This window comes from Calliphora vicina, chromosome 2 (genome assembly GCF_958450345.1).
Source record: "Calliphora vicina chromosome 2, idCalVici1.1, whole genome shotgun sequence".
Lineage (NCBI taxonomy): Eukaryota > Metazoa > Arthropoda > Insecta > Diptera > Calliphoridae > Calliphora > Calliphora vicina.
The window spans coordinates 17,242,584-17,257,392 of NC_088781.1; the positions used below are offsets into that span (position 1 = coordinate 17,242,584).

Consider the following 14,809-nt stretch of genomic DNA (forward strand, 5'->3'; position numbering starts at 1 on the left):
TGTTTCGTTATTGTTCTGGTAATTGTTTTTCTTTGTCACTATTCGTAACAAGCCAAATGCCATATGTACGTTTTGGTTTGCTATGAAAATGTAAATGTGTGTTTGTCTATATGTATATGTGTATGTTTGTGTATTTGTAAATGGAGGTTCCCCCGTTTAAGGGTTTGTCTGAGTGTTTGTTGCTGTTGTTAGAAAATTAACATTAAATTAGTGAATATTTAACTAGACATATGTAGCCAACTGCTAAAGTGTAAACGTCAATTACATACAACTACATATGATCACACACACATCCATACATACTCATGCCTACATTTACGCTGAGATGCCAGATGATTTTAGTGGAAATCTAAAATATTCTAATAATCAGGGGAGTTATATCCTACACCACTAGTGGGGAGGCTATATTGCGTTTGTGATCAGTCCGTAATTGGTCATAGCTCCCATATTTTTTATCTTTACTCAGTGTAGTGTATTGCATGGTCAGGCTTGAACGACTATACTTTCATATTGGTTTCATAGTTAAAAAAACTTCTCATAATTTGTATATAAAAATAAGAACCATAGAGAAATACACAAAGAGTGGAAACTAGAGAAAAAAACGTAAACATAACAAGTAAGAGAGATACATATATTCTTATATAACCTTCACCAAATAGTACTTTGAAATAAAAATTTTAATTATTTTTCAGTAACAAAATTAAAAAAATTACATTTATTAGCAAAATTTTTTTTCTCAAAATTTTTTTTAAAAAAAATCTATTAAAATTTTATATATAAAAAAATTTTTTGGTTCAAACTAAAATTCGGGGTAAAAAATATTTTTCCCGATTGTCTATATTGGTTGACCTGGATTCCTTATATCTCAGCCATTTGTGGGCCGATTGGAGGCTACGGAAAGTTGATTTCAACATACAGACTGACAGACGGATATGTCTATATCAACTCCGCTATCTATAACGATCCAAAATATTTATACTTTGGGGGGTCGCAAATACAAAATGTAGAAATTACAAACGAAATGACAAACTTATACATATATGCCCTTGACAATCGTAGTGCTCACATACGAGTGTTGGTTTTGTTTTCACATAGTTATTTTTACTAATGCATTCTCACCACTTAGGTTTTTTACAACTCTCAGCATAGATAGTTATTGTCACTTGGCTGACTCCAATTGATATATTTTGGATAAATTGACTCATATTTGCTCTTTGTAGTACTGAGAGAAGTCAATTGGTCACTTTATACATCCCATGTAATCTAGCGTGAAGACAATTGTCACTTAAGTGTCTCTAAGTAATCCAAAGTGTAGTCTCTTTAAACGTTAATTTTGTACAGCACTTTAGAATGTAGTTATTTAACTCACCGGATGTAATCTATTGAAGAGTTGTAGGAGGAAGGTTTGTTATAAGCAGGGAAACCAAAAATATGCTCTAAACAAGTGTTTTATGCGCATAAAATATGCACTTAAAACCGAAAAATATGCTCTTAAAATATAAAAAAATATGCACTTAATTGTTATTGTTTGATTTCAAAAATTTCATTAAAAAAATATTTATGAAGTAAATAAAATATTGAGCTCATAAATAAAAATTGGTTATTATAGGATTAAATTTCGATTTTAGTGAATTTGGCACTACATGAATATAATTAGATTCAATTCATTTTATTATATTTAGCAATAATTTACTATGTGTTTACAAAAGTTTTAAAATTTTTAAACTAAATCTTTGTTTTAGATTTCCAAGTTTCTTAGACAATCATAATCAATTGATTTGTCTCATCTTTTAAACTGCCTAATATGTACTTCAAACTTTTTTTAGTAATTAGTGGCATAATATTATACATTCTCAATTCATGTGTCCCAATGTTTATAGGTTCCCTACTGAGGATGTACCAAATACATTTCTCCAAATGTTTCTATTCTATTGAAGCTTTAAAAGATTTTTTATTATTTGAATAGTGTTTCAAAAACTCTGTGAATAGCGTGTAATTTTTTGGTAAAAAATTGCAAAGGATTTTGGATCAATCATCATGTATCTAGATTAACATCTGAATTCGGCTTCTAAAATTTAAATAGAATTTCAAAAGAGCCTTACAATAGTAGAATGATTAGTTCTTTTTAAGACTGCGGCAATTAAAAAAATTAAAACAAACTTTTTGTTCAAGTTTTATCATTGGGACCCAAAATACTGTCACATTTCCTATGTTTCTTCCTTTCTCATCCATTGTATCGTCTATCGATATCCACGCATATTCTTTTTTAATGATTTCTTAATAAATTTGTTTACAAGTTGTGTAAATATATCAACGGGTGTTGAACGGGAGATTTTCGATAGATCTTAATATTCTATATAAATACTTGTTTAATTTTACATTAGTGGTAAACTATTAATGCCGAAACACAACTGTCTCAAGCTGCCTTAAATTCCTTCTTTTAAATGTATCCAAAAATATTTGAAGAAGTTGCCCATAATACATACAATTTTGGAATTTTCTTTTAATTTTTTACGTATTTTTACTATTTGTTAAATTTTAATATTTGTGTGTGTATATTTTTAATTTAATTGGAATTATGGAAACTAAGCTCCCTTAAGTCAACGAAAACTGTATGAAGATAAGTCGATTATAGGTACTCTATTTTTTATTTAAGTAGCTTAGGACAATTATCATTGGACCTTAATAAAATAGTAAAATATAGAAATGAAAATTACAATACAAACAATAAAATTATATCAGGAAAATAAAATAATGAAAAATAAAAGAAAATATGCCACAAAAATATGCAGTTATGAGTTAAATATGCAAAAATATGATATAAAACGCAAAATATGCTAAAATATTCAGTAAAGGTCAAAATATGCACCAACAAATCGATGACAAAATTCTTAAAATTGTCTGAAACGGATAAATAACTAACTCATATGTTTATACGACGCACAGCAAAAAATATGATATTGCATGTTTTTGGTTGCCCTGGTTATAAGCAATCGGTTATTGGACTGTCTATGAGATGTCAATTTAACTGACTATTTGAGGTCAATTTGCAGCGGTACATGTTAAAATAACTAGTTATGTAGCTGATCAAGTAACCAGTGAGGTACCTAGTAAGATAGCTGACTGCATGAAACCGGTGTGTTAATCCAAAGTTATGGCCTTTTCTCATTTCTCTGGCAATAAATGGATTCCAATCCAAAAGAACTGCTCATGTTTTGAGGCCGAAAATAGTATTCGGACGGGGCACGGTCTGGACTATAAAGCGGGTGAGCAAAACTTTCCAATCACTTCGTTCTAAATACTTTTTAATAGGTATTGCAACATGTGGCCGAGCGTTGTCAAGATGGTATATTACGGTTTCATGTCCGGTCGTATATTCAAACGAATCAGATGCGTTTGGTACAGGTTCCCTGTGATGGTCTGAGCAGAATTCACCAGCTCTTAATAAATATGACCCTTTTATTCCCAACAACTTCGGGTTATTATAGTGGATCTACTCCCATCGTATGTTGAATAAATTATTTTCTGTTTTCTGTTTTAAATGTATCTCGGCTTCAATTCGTATGATACCCAATTTCCCTGCTTGTGAATTCTATAGCTGCTTGAGTAGCTCCCAATGATTTTACAAAATTGTCTTGACTTTTACAACAATCCTCATGGAGTAGTGCCACCAGTTCTTGGTCTTCAAACTTTTTTGGATGGCCTGGGCGATTCTTGTCTTCCGTGTCAAAAGCACCACTTCTAAACCGCATAAACCTTATCTCGCATGTTGAAACCGATGAAACACATTCACCATAAGCTTCGGTGGGCAATCGGTTTGCTTCAGCGACACTTTTTCCAAATTAAGGAAGTAAAGCAAAACTACCCGCAAATGTTCAGTAACTAAGTGGGAATAAATAACAGATATGTACCCTTCAAAACGAACATATAAGTTAATAAAAACCAAAACTGCATTCAAAAGATACGCCATCTATTTCAAATCCCGCATAGCTAGTATGCGTTGACTACTTTGGACCAGCTATAAGACAGTCTCATTGTAATCCAAAAGGGTCATTTGCCACCCTGCTTAGGACATGCAGGTCACGTAACTAGTTATATATGTTCGGGACTATATTGTAGAACTGCTGGAATAAGGAGTTTTTCTGACATTTATTGTAAAAAATATATTTTGTTTATAATTAGAAGCTTAAACTAAAATAGTGCAAAATATTGAACTAATTTCAAAAGGGTAGATGGTGTTTTAAATTCGTTTGCTCGTAAAACAGTTGTATACAGAGATCTGGCAATATTGCATCCATACATGTTATTTTGTCTACTTTTCCTCAAATTGATTCGTTATTTATTTAGTTTTATTTATATTTATTTGTTTATTAGTGTTGTTGTTGTATTTCTAGTGCTTTTGTTTTTGTATTTTCTCGCATTTTGTAGCATATGTTTGTACGTACATACATTTGCCTTCTTCAAGAAATAAATACAAATACAAAAACAAAAAAAATTCATAAAAACATGGGCCTAATTGAATTTAGTTCTCATTTTCAAATTTAACTTTTACTTAAACACACATCATGCTCACAAATGCGGTCAAATCGTTTTGGTTTCTTAGAACAAATACAACAACTTTTTAAAGGCGTTTAATAGTGAGAAAATAAATTCAAATCATTAAATTTTTTACATAGTACGTGTTTTTAAGTTCCTGTTATAAAAAAAAGCGCATGATTACCGCGTTTTGTTTGCAGCTAAATTAAACAAAAATATATTCGAAAATAAATTCTGACAAAAAAAATTAAAAGATAAATGAGTCAATGTAATTTTGAGTTATTTGCGCTTAATGTGGTGAAGAAAAAATATTTTTTAAAATTATTTCAATTCAGACGTTCGTGGTTTGTAGTTGTGTGAAGAAAAATTTAACGGAAATTAATAGTGAATTTTACAAAAAAAAAAAAATTAAAAATAACATAAAATATACAAATAGTGTTTTGTAATTTTGTTTCTTCTTTGGGAATATTTTTAAGGTGTGAAAAATAAATATCAAATCTGAAAAATATAAAAAAATAACTAACAACTGTTTGTTAAAAAATATATATATTAAAATGCACAGTGTTTTGTATTACATAAATATTTGAAAGTACTTGTATTATATGAAAGTAAAACAATGTTTTTAACTTAAAAGGATCTGTAAACCTGTACATACTGGTACAGGTTGCTAAAAAATAATTTCGGTTAAATTTTATTATTATTATTATAAACACTAGACTAGAGTGTTGTTTATAAATATTTTCTATTAAAAATTCTTAAAAAAATTGAGAAACATTATGTTTTATAATCGCATTTCCTTGAATTTAGAGCTGATACGACAAGATCATGATCAGATTATGATCTGTAACTATTTTTAACAATGCTGTGGTCACTGCTATTATGTATATGAAGGCATTAGCAATAATAATATGGTAAAATGGTAAATAATAATATTGTGAAATAACCATCCACATAATTATCGCAATCATGCATTCATGATGAATCATTTTATCATAATATATTGCTCTCAGATTATGATAACCATAAGACGAGAACAACATAATGTGGTAAATCCTTCACAACAAATATTGTTGTCACAAACATATACTTATTTACAACAATCATATATATGAATGCTACAATCATGTGAATCGAAAAGTTAACATATTATGGTTACCACAATCATATAAATATTTACAGTGGCCATAATATTGTTAAAAATGGTTACAAATTATGATCTCTATAGTTAAGGAAATGCGATCATAAAACAAATATGATTTTTCTTAATTGATTAAGAATTTTTAACGGCGAGTATTTATGAATTTTGTATTGGGAATAAATAAAGCCAAATTAACATTTGTTAATACTTCGGATTTTTCATAGTAATATGTGTAATGAAATTAATGCAATTACAGGTGGATTTTTACAAAACATCAACAAATTAATACGTAAAATTTTATTTTGGTACTAGAGACGATAATAATTATTTTCTGATAACTGTTACCAAAATTTCATCAAATGTTTAAATAATCCTCTAACGATTTCGGCTGCATTAAAAATTATTGGGGGTATACTTTGTTATTTAATTTGAAATACATACATCGAAATACACATTGCACACATAAGTTATATATCGCACTTGATCAACAAGAGGGTATTAACTCAAAATTTTAAAATTTTCAGTAGATGATAAAAACTGTTTGTTACATTTTAAGAGAATTTGAAAATCTGAATACATAATAGTATATAAATTCCATTTAAAAATATAATTACATTGCTTTTCTTTTAAATTTTTCCAATTATTGCAAAAAAAATCTTTTTTTTGAGTTAATACCATTTTTCTGAAAAAATGTGAACAATTTTATTATAAAAAGAGTCACATTTCGAATTAAAATCATAAAGTAAAACAAATTTTATCAACAAAACAGTATCAACTCAAAATACAACCAAATATAAATAAAACAATTTGATTATTTTTAACTGGAATAAAGGCTCAACTCAAAATAATACCTTTTTGTTGTATAAAAGTAGTCACTACATAATCACGAAAATGGTCTCAAATGTTGTTTTCGAGATGAAAGAGTAATCAGAATTCGTTGAAATTTTTACAGTAGATAGATATTGATGTTGTTCGTTGATTTCTTGAAAAAAGTGAAATTTTCAAAATTTTGAGTTAATACCCTCTTGTTGATCAAATGCGATATATTTTAATGGTACTATCTCTTTGGCATATATGATGCCTTTCTGTGTTTTACCCTTCTTGTTTTCTTTTCTAAAAAATGTAGTTTGGTAAACGTATAATATTTTCATTTCAAATAATGTTGCCCTAAAAAATAGAAAGTATCAAAGGGTTAAAAAAGCAGCCCTATTTAAACAGCTGTTTTCGTTATTGTTTTCGAAGTTCGTTTGATGAAATAGTTTATATATTTATACCCTACACCGCCATAGTGGGGAGGGTATTATGCGTTTGTGCAGATGTTTGTAACGCTGAAAAATATTAGTCCAACACCCATCTTAAAGTATACCGATCGATTTAGAATCACTATCTGAGTCGATTAAATGATGTCCGTCCGTCCGTCCGTCTGGTTGGCTGGCTATCCATGTAAACCTTGTGCGCAGAGTACAGGTCGCAATTTTGAAGATATTTCTATCAAATTTGGTACATATTATTTTTTAGGCCCAAGGACCAAGCCTATTGAAACTGGCTGAAATCGGTCCATTATTTCACCTAGCCCCCATACAAATGTCCTTCCGAAATTGGACTTTATCGGTCTTAAATGTTTAATTTATATATCTCCACAAATTACGCTCCAAATAAGTTATGTATATACAAAATTCATGTCACCAAATTTTGTTACGATCGGTCCATAATTAGTCCATAGCTCCCATATAGACCCGCTTCCGAAAATCACTTTAACGTGCATAAATCGCTTAAAAATGTTGGTATACTTACAAAATTCAACATAGTAAACTTTTATATAGACATAAATCACACGACCTAATTTCATGGTGATCGGTCCATAATTGGTCATAGCCCCCATATAAGGCCCACTTCCGAAAATCACTCAATATTATATACTTTCTTACTTGTTTTTGATTAAAAGTGTTAAAATGGAAGCAAAAATAATATCTAGAAGCTACGCAAAAGAAAATTGCATAAATTTCAATGATGTTTGTTCTTTTGTGATCTTTAAAAATGTAACACATTATGAAGGTGTGAGTAGCCTTTAATAAATCGTACAAAATATCTTAGCTGGCTTAAACATTTGCAGAATTGATATGATGTTGTTGATATGATTTGTTTAGTATTGAGAAGTTTGAAAAATTTCAAAAACCGATTCTTGTTGTAATCAGAAAAATATTATCACTTCCCAGGTATTTCTCATTCATTCTTTTTCGTATCAATGGTATTAATCTCCTGTAAGCGGTTTTGGATCCAAAAACTTTTTAGTTTCTTTCACAAAAAGGCTCTGTTGGATTATTTGTTAGTTTTCACAACATTTTACATGCAGATTATTGGTACATAAATAACACAAGTGTGAAAAATTGTTTAATTGTAAATACCGGTTAAGTGATACAAAGAAAAATCTTCTATTTGAAAAAAACGGTTTCGGCTTTTGTTTGGTTCAATGCGATAACTTAAGACCAACTTAAATATTTTGATATTTGTATGTTTTTTAGTAAAGATTTTTATGAAGAATTAAATACATTTATAGCATATTAAAAGTAATATAAGTGAATAACTTTGAACTATTTTTTTTCCAAATTTTTAATAAGATATTTTTTCCTATAATATCAGGATACTTAAAGATTGGCAGAGTTGTCCATCTGTCCGTGTATTGGTTGAAATAGGTTTTTGAAATAAGTAATACTTTAAATTTTATTTTGATACTAGAGACCATAATTACCTTAAAATATTTGCCTTAAAGGTTCATAAAATGGTTAAATAATACCCTTAATAATATTAATTTTGTCCTACGTTTGTGTTAATCAGAAACATTGATAAGTATTTTGGTATAGAAAGTAAAAACCAAAACTACCTCGATTTTGTAAAAATATTGTTTGGTTATATTTCGGATAATAAGTCATAGAACCAAAAAGTATATATATCCTGAATCCTCATAAGATTTTAAGATGATTTGACCACCTGTCTGTTGAAAACACGATAGGTCCCAAACGAAAGGAGGTAGATGGCTGACATTTTCCACTAATACTCTTTGTTGAAAAGATTCTGAAAATGGGCAATATCGGACCATGATATGACCACCATACAAATGTCCCCCCTGAATACATTGAATGTGTGAAATTTTGATCACTTAAATTACTACGAATAAATTAGGTTCCAAAATTAATCGCAATCCAAAATCACGGAAGCTTTTCCACTATGTTCAACATCAAAGCACATATAGAGCCTTGATTAAAATTTGTTCTTCAGCCGTTAGATTTTTTCTGATACTAGTGAAAAGTCGATGCATATTTATTTGAATTTAAAAAATATTGATTCACAAAGCATTTAAACCTGCCGACTATAGAGCAGTACATAAATATTCGATATACTCTATGTACGTATGATTAATATTTAATTACACGTAAATTAATAAATATTGCACAAATGTTACAAAGATGCTTTTAATTTATTTGTATAAACATACATAAGGTATAAATGCATTTACTACTTATATACCTACAGAAATATTTATTTAAATTATTTGACAATAAATTTGAATGACGAAGTGAAATTTTTTTATTCGAAATGATTCATTATTTAATGTGTTGAAGTGAGCGTAGGTACATGTTTATGTGTAAAAACTGATGACATTTTGTATTTATAATAATGTCGCAAAGAATTAAACAGAATGAGAAATTTCTATGGTATCGAAAATATAAAAGTCTACATTTTTTAAGCTTATAGACAATTTTTCATTATCTAGAAATTAAGGCCAAAATATTAAAAAAATAACTTTATTAAAAAAGGTACTTTATTATAAAGGTACTTCATTTAAAATGTACTTCATTAAAAAGTTTCTTCATTTAAAAGGTACTTTATTAAAAAGGTACTTTATTAAAAGAGTACTTTATTGAAAAGGTACTTTATTTAAAAGGTACTTTATTAAAAATGTACTTTATTTAAAAGGAACTTTATTAAAACTGTACTTTATTAAAAAGGTACTTTATTGAAAAGTACTTTATTAAAAAAGTACTTTATTAAAAATGTACTTTATTAAAATGGTACTTTATTAGAAAGCTAATTTATTAAAAAGGTACTTTATTGAAAAGGTACTTTATTAAAAATGTACTTTGTTAAAAAGGTACTTTATAAAATAGGTACTTTATTAAAAACGTACTTTATTAAAAAAGTTCTTTATTAAAAAAGTACTTTATTAAAAATGTACTTTATTAAAAAGTACTTTATTAAAAATGTACTTTATTAAAATGGTACTTTATTAAAAATGTACTTTATTAAAATGGTACATTATTAAAAAAGTACTTTACTAAAAAGCTACTTTATTAAAACCGTACTTTATTGAAAAGGTACTTTATTGAAAAGGTACTTTATTAAAAAGGTACTTTATTAAAAAGGTACTTTATTAAAAAGGTATTTTATTAAAATAGTACTTTATTAAAAAACTAATTTATTAAAAAGGTACTTTATTAAAAATGTACACTATTAAAAAGGTACTTTATTAAAATAGGTACTTTATTAAAAAGGTACTTTATTAAAAATGTACTTTATAAAAAAGGTACATTATTAAAAAGGTACTTTATTAAAATGGTACTTTATTGAAAAGGTGCTCTATTAATAATGTACTTTATTAAAAAGGTACTTTGTTGAAAAGGCACTTTATAAAAAAGGTACATTATTAAAAAGGTACTTTATTAAAATGGTACTTTATTAAGAAGATACTTCATTAAAAGGTACTTTATTAAAATGGTACTTTATTAAGAAGATACTTCATTAAAAGGTACTTTATTAAAAAGGTACTTTATTAAAAATGTACTTTATTGAAAAGGTGCTCTATTAATAATGTACTTTATTAAAAAGGTACTTTGTTGAAAAGGCACTTTATAAAAAAGGTACATTATTAAAAAGGTACTTTATTAAAATGGTACTTTATTAAGAAGATACTTCATTAAAAGGTACTTTATTAAAATGGTACTTTATTAAGAAGATACTTCATTAAAAGGTACTTTATTAAAAAGGTACTTTATTAAAAATGTACTTTATTAAAAAGGTACTTTATTAAAAATACATATACTTTATTGAGAAGGTACTTTATTTAAAATGTACTTTATTTAAGAAGGCACTTCATTAAAAAGGGACTCTATTAAAAAGGTACTTCATTAAAAAGGGGCTCCATTAAAAAGTTACTTTATTAAAAATCTACTTTATTCAAAAGGTACTTTATTAAAAAGGCGCTTTATTTATGTACTTTTAAAAGGCCGTAAAAAAGTATATTAACTAAAAGCAACTTTATTAAAAATGTACTCTAAAAAGGTATTTTAATAAAAAAAATTGGGTCTGCAACAAATAGTTTAATGTTTTACAAACGGAATTGCATTTTTTTAATTGTGGATATTAAAAAAATTATGTTAAACAGTAGTTTAATAAGAAGGCATATTATTTAAAGAAGTTACTTTTTAAAATAACTGGTACTGCTTTAAAATATCAATTTCAATTTAATTTAAGCAATATTTAATTTCGCTATGAAAAAGGGGTGGGTTCATTACAATTCTTGGGAGCGTCATAATTAGTGCAACCTTATGAGCAGCTCTTGTTGTTTAACTATTTCTAAACAAGTAGTAATAGTATTTTGTTGAGTTTTTCTCTAATTTGTTTACCTTTTTTCTGTGTCATTTAAACGGAAACGTAATACTTGTTATAATTTAAACTGTAAGGAGAATGCAATAGCAACAACAATAATAATTGCAAGAAAATACAAGAAACGCACGGATAAAACCATTTGACAAGCAAGGCCAGCTAAAAAATAAACACAAGTTTTAAATTAAATTGTAGTATTTAAAGCTTAAAGCAAAATATAAAATGAAAAATTTAAGTAAAAGTTTAAGAAACAACCATAATTTGTTTAGTTGTTGAGAAAGAGTAAAACAAAATAGTATTTAGATTCTAACACTGAAAATATTTACAAAACACTGTGCATTTTTGTTATGTTAATTTAATCATACAAAAATAAAAATATAATTTCTTGGTTTCCAGCTAAATTTACTACAACGGCTACAGCAGTGCAAAGAATTTTAAAACTGTTAATGCAATTGCAGCACAAATTGCTGCGTAGTCAACTCAACTGCATTAGCAAATACATACAGCAGCTCTAAACAAACAAAAAAACTCAGTTTTTAAGGCAACGTTTTCAAAAATCTTCTACTAAAAAATTATACTAAATTGTAAACTAAACCAAATAAATACCTCATCTACACGTTAAACCTAAAGAAAATAATTTATTTTTTATAAAAAAAATTATTTAATTATTTAAATTTAGTTAAAAGCAATATTTACATTAAATACTACAACAAATCAACTTTACACATCATTAACAGAAAGAAGTACCTGAAATTTTAGTTTTAATTGAAACAAATTATAGTAAATCTGGGTATATTAAGGTTAATCTTTAAAGGTATGTTAACATTTTTATTTTTTATTATTTTATTATATTTTTATGCAGATTATAATCAACATCATATGAAGTTTAAATTATTGTTTTTATGAAGCTTTAAGTGATATTATTTTTTAAATTCATAAGATAGTAAATTGCGAAGAGGCTGCGTATGAGTAATAATTAATTACAATGAAATGATAATAAATACTTATACGTATTGGTATTTCAAATTCCCCACTATTTTTGTCTAGAATTCATGAACATTTCTGTTGTATAATGCAAAAGTAATTTTTTGTCACAATTCCATAGATTCTAACAAGAGTCTATGCTTCACATCGGGTAATTAAGCAAACATTTTATAAAAAAAAATATTATCCTTATAACATCATTTCATTAAATATTTTTTAGAAAATTCTACCTTTATTTTTACTTATGAAAAATGATTCTTATTGGGATATTTTTATCAGCAATGGGAGGTGATTCAAGAACTATTTTCCTATTTTTTTTTGGAATTCAATTTGATTTTCTAAAACTTTAGAATTTTCCTAATTTTTTATTGTTTAAAGTATTGATCATTGCCATATTTATATCATGAATCCCTTAGGTTTCCCTTATTTCACAAATATAGAAATTATTGGGTGTCCGACTTAAAAATTCGGACAATGTTTAGCTTTAAGTTTGAAACATTTGTACAAGATACATTTATTCAAAGTATAGGCGCCCTTGTTAGCTATAAGCTTTTATTATATTTCTGGCAACATATGCATTCCGAGCCAGAAGAAATAATCAACTTTTGAGGCCAAGAATGAATCAATGCAATGTGGGCTACTCTGTTCCAAAGTGAAGTGTATTCCAGAGAGATAATTCTGAAACGACCGAAACAAATAGTACTCGGACGGGGCAAGGTTTGGATTATAAGGCGATTGAGACAAAACTTCCCTACCTCTTCATTCTATATACTTTTTAACAAGTATTGCATCATGATCCTAGCGTTGTCATGATGGAATATTACGGTGTGATATCTGGCCGCATATTGTGGGCATTTTTCAGCCAGTGTTTATCAAATGAAGCATTTATGTTCAGAGCAGCTTAACTGTGATGGTCTGACCGAAGTTCAGCAGCTCATAATAGCTCCCTTTGCTGCCACCAAATACAGAGAATTACCTTAGCGGCATGGATATTTGGCTACGATCTCTTACTCTTCTGGTTATCGTATCCATTTTTCATCGCAAGTAACTATTCGATACAAAAATGATTTCCTTTTATAGCGTTCAAACGTTATTTCGGACAAGCAAAATCGTATTTCAAATCCATTGGATTTGGTGATCAATCGGTGTGCTTTAGTATGCACTTTTTCTCAAAATTAATGAAGTAAAGCTAAACTTTCCGCATATGACGCATACAAACTATTTCTCGCCTGCTGCGCTATTCTTTTTTCCATTACAAAACTTGTCTCTGTAAAGTAGTAAAGCTTCTTTACGTAGTACATGTAGAGCACTGTATTTTTGTATAATGATTTTTTAAGTATAATTGTTGTTAAGTAATAAAATACAACAATTTTCTATTTCTACGGCGACTACTCATAATTTCGTATTACATTAATAAAAATTAGTTTGATGTCACGAGTTCAAAGGTTTTTTTTTTTAAAAAAAAAACAAACAAAAGAGTCTCTGGCGGCAATCCCTCTAGTAGTCAAATTCTAATACTATTAAGCTCCCAGCAAAAAATGGTGCTTCCTCGGAAGTAGGTTTGTAAGGCAGAGAGCACTTGTATACTGCTACCACTTCGCATGAAAGATTACATGATTTTTATATGGGATTCCTCGCGTAGAGGCTCTGCATAAGGAATCCAAAATAAGCATATTTCACAGCTTTAAAATTAATCTGACTTAATCGAATTAAATATGTGCAAACAATTGTGCACATAGATTTTAAAGCTGCTGAGAAGCAATAAAATCTTACAGACCCAGCTTCCAAATCCAGAATATTTTTTGCTGGGCTGCATCAAGAATATTTTAAGTCGATCCTAACGGTTTCTAGTTATAACACAAGTTTTAAAACTCTTAAAAATTTGTCAACAAATCATTTTTATGAAAATGAAATTAGGCCCAAATAAAATGAAATAAAGCCCAAAAATATTTTATATGAAGTAAACTCCAATTTTTTTTCTTTTTGAATTTACTTCATTTGGGAGTTATTTCATAATGAAATAATAATCAATTTAAAAATGACCCCAATGACCCCCCAAAAAAAACATTGTATCAACATATATATGGTTACAGTAAACAAATATATGTTTGTGACAACCATTCATATGGTGAAGGACTTATCATATTATGGCGCTCTCGGCTTAAGGCTTATCATAATCTGAGAACAACATATTATGATAAAATTATTCATCATAAATATGGTTGCCACAAATATATATTTGTTTACTGTAACCATATATATGGTTGATACAATCACGTGAATCGTAAATTAACCATATTATGGTTACCACAATCATGTAAATCGTTACTGTGACTATAATATTGTTAAAAATCTTATAACACTATTTAATGGTTACAGTAAACATGCCCAATTATATTTTTTCTCTGCGTGCAGTGGTGCTAACATTTTTTTTAGGTTATCTCTTATTTTCGAGATATACCGTTATTTCGAAAATGAAGGATGTTGCAC

General features: G+C 27.9%; 1 protein-coding gene across 1 annotated transcript in view; it reads left to right on the forward strand.

Annotated features, from left to right (window-relative positions):
* Positions 1–4,722: 4,722 nt before the first annotated feature.
* Eaat2 (Excitatory amino acid transporter 2) overlaps positions 4,723–14,809 on the forward strand; it is a 53,540-nt gene continuing 43,453 nt past the window's right edge. Inside the window, exons 1-2 of the mRNA XM_065501673.1 lie at positions 4,723–5,012; positions 11,732–12,149. The gene's annotated coding sequence lies outside the window, so the exon portion shown is untranslated. The remainder of the gene's footprint in view (positions 5,013–11,731; positions 12,150–14,809) is intronic.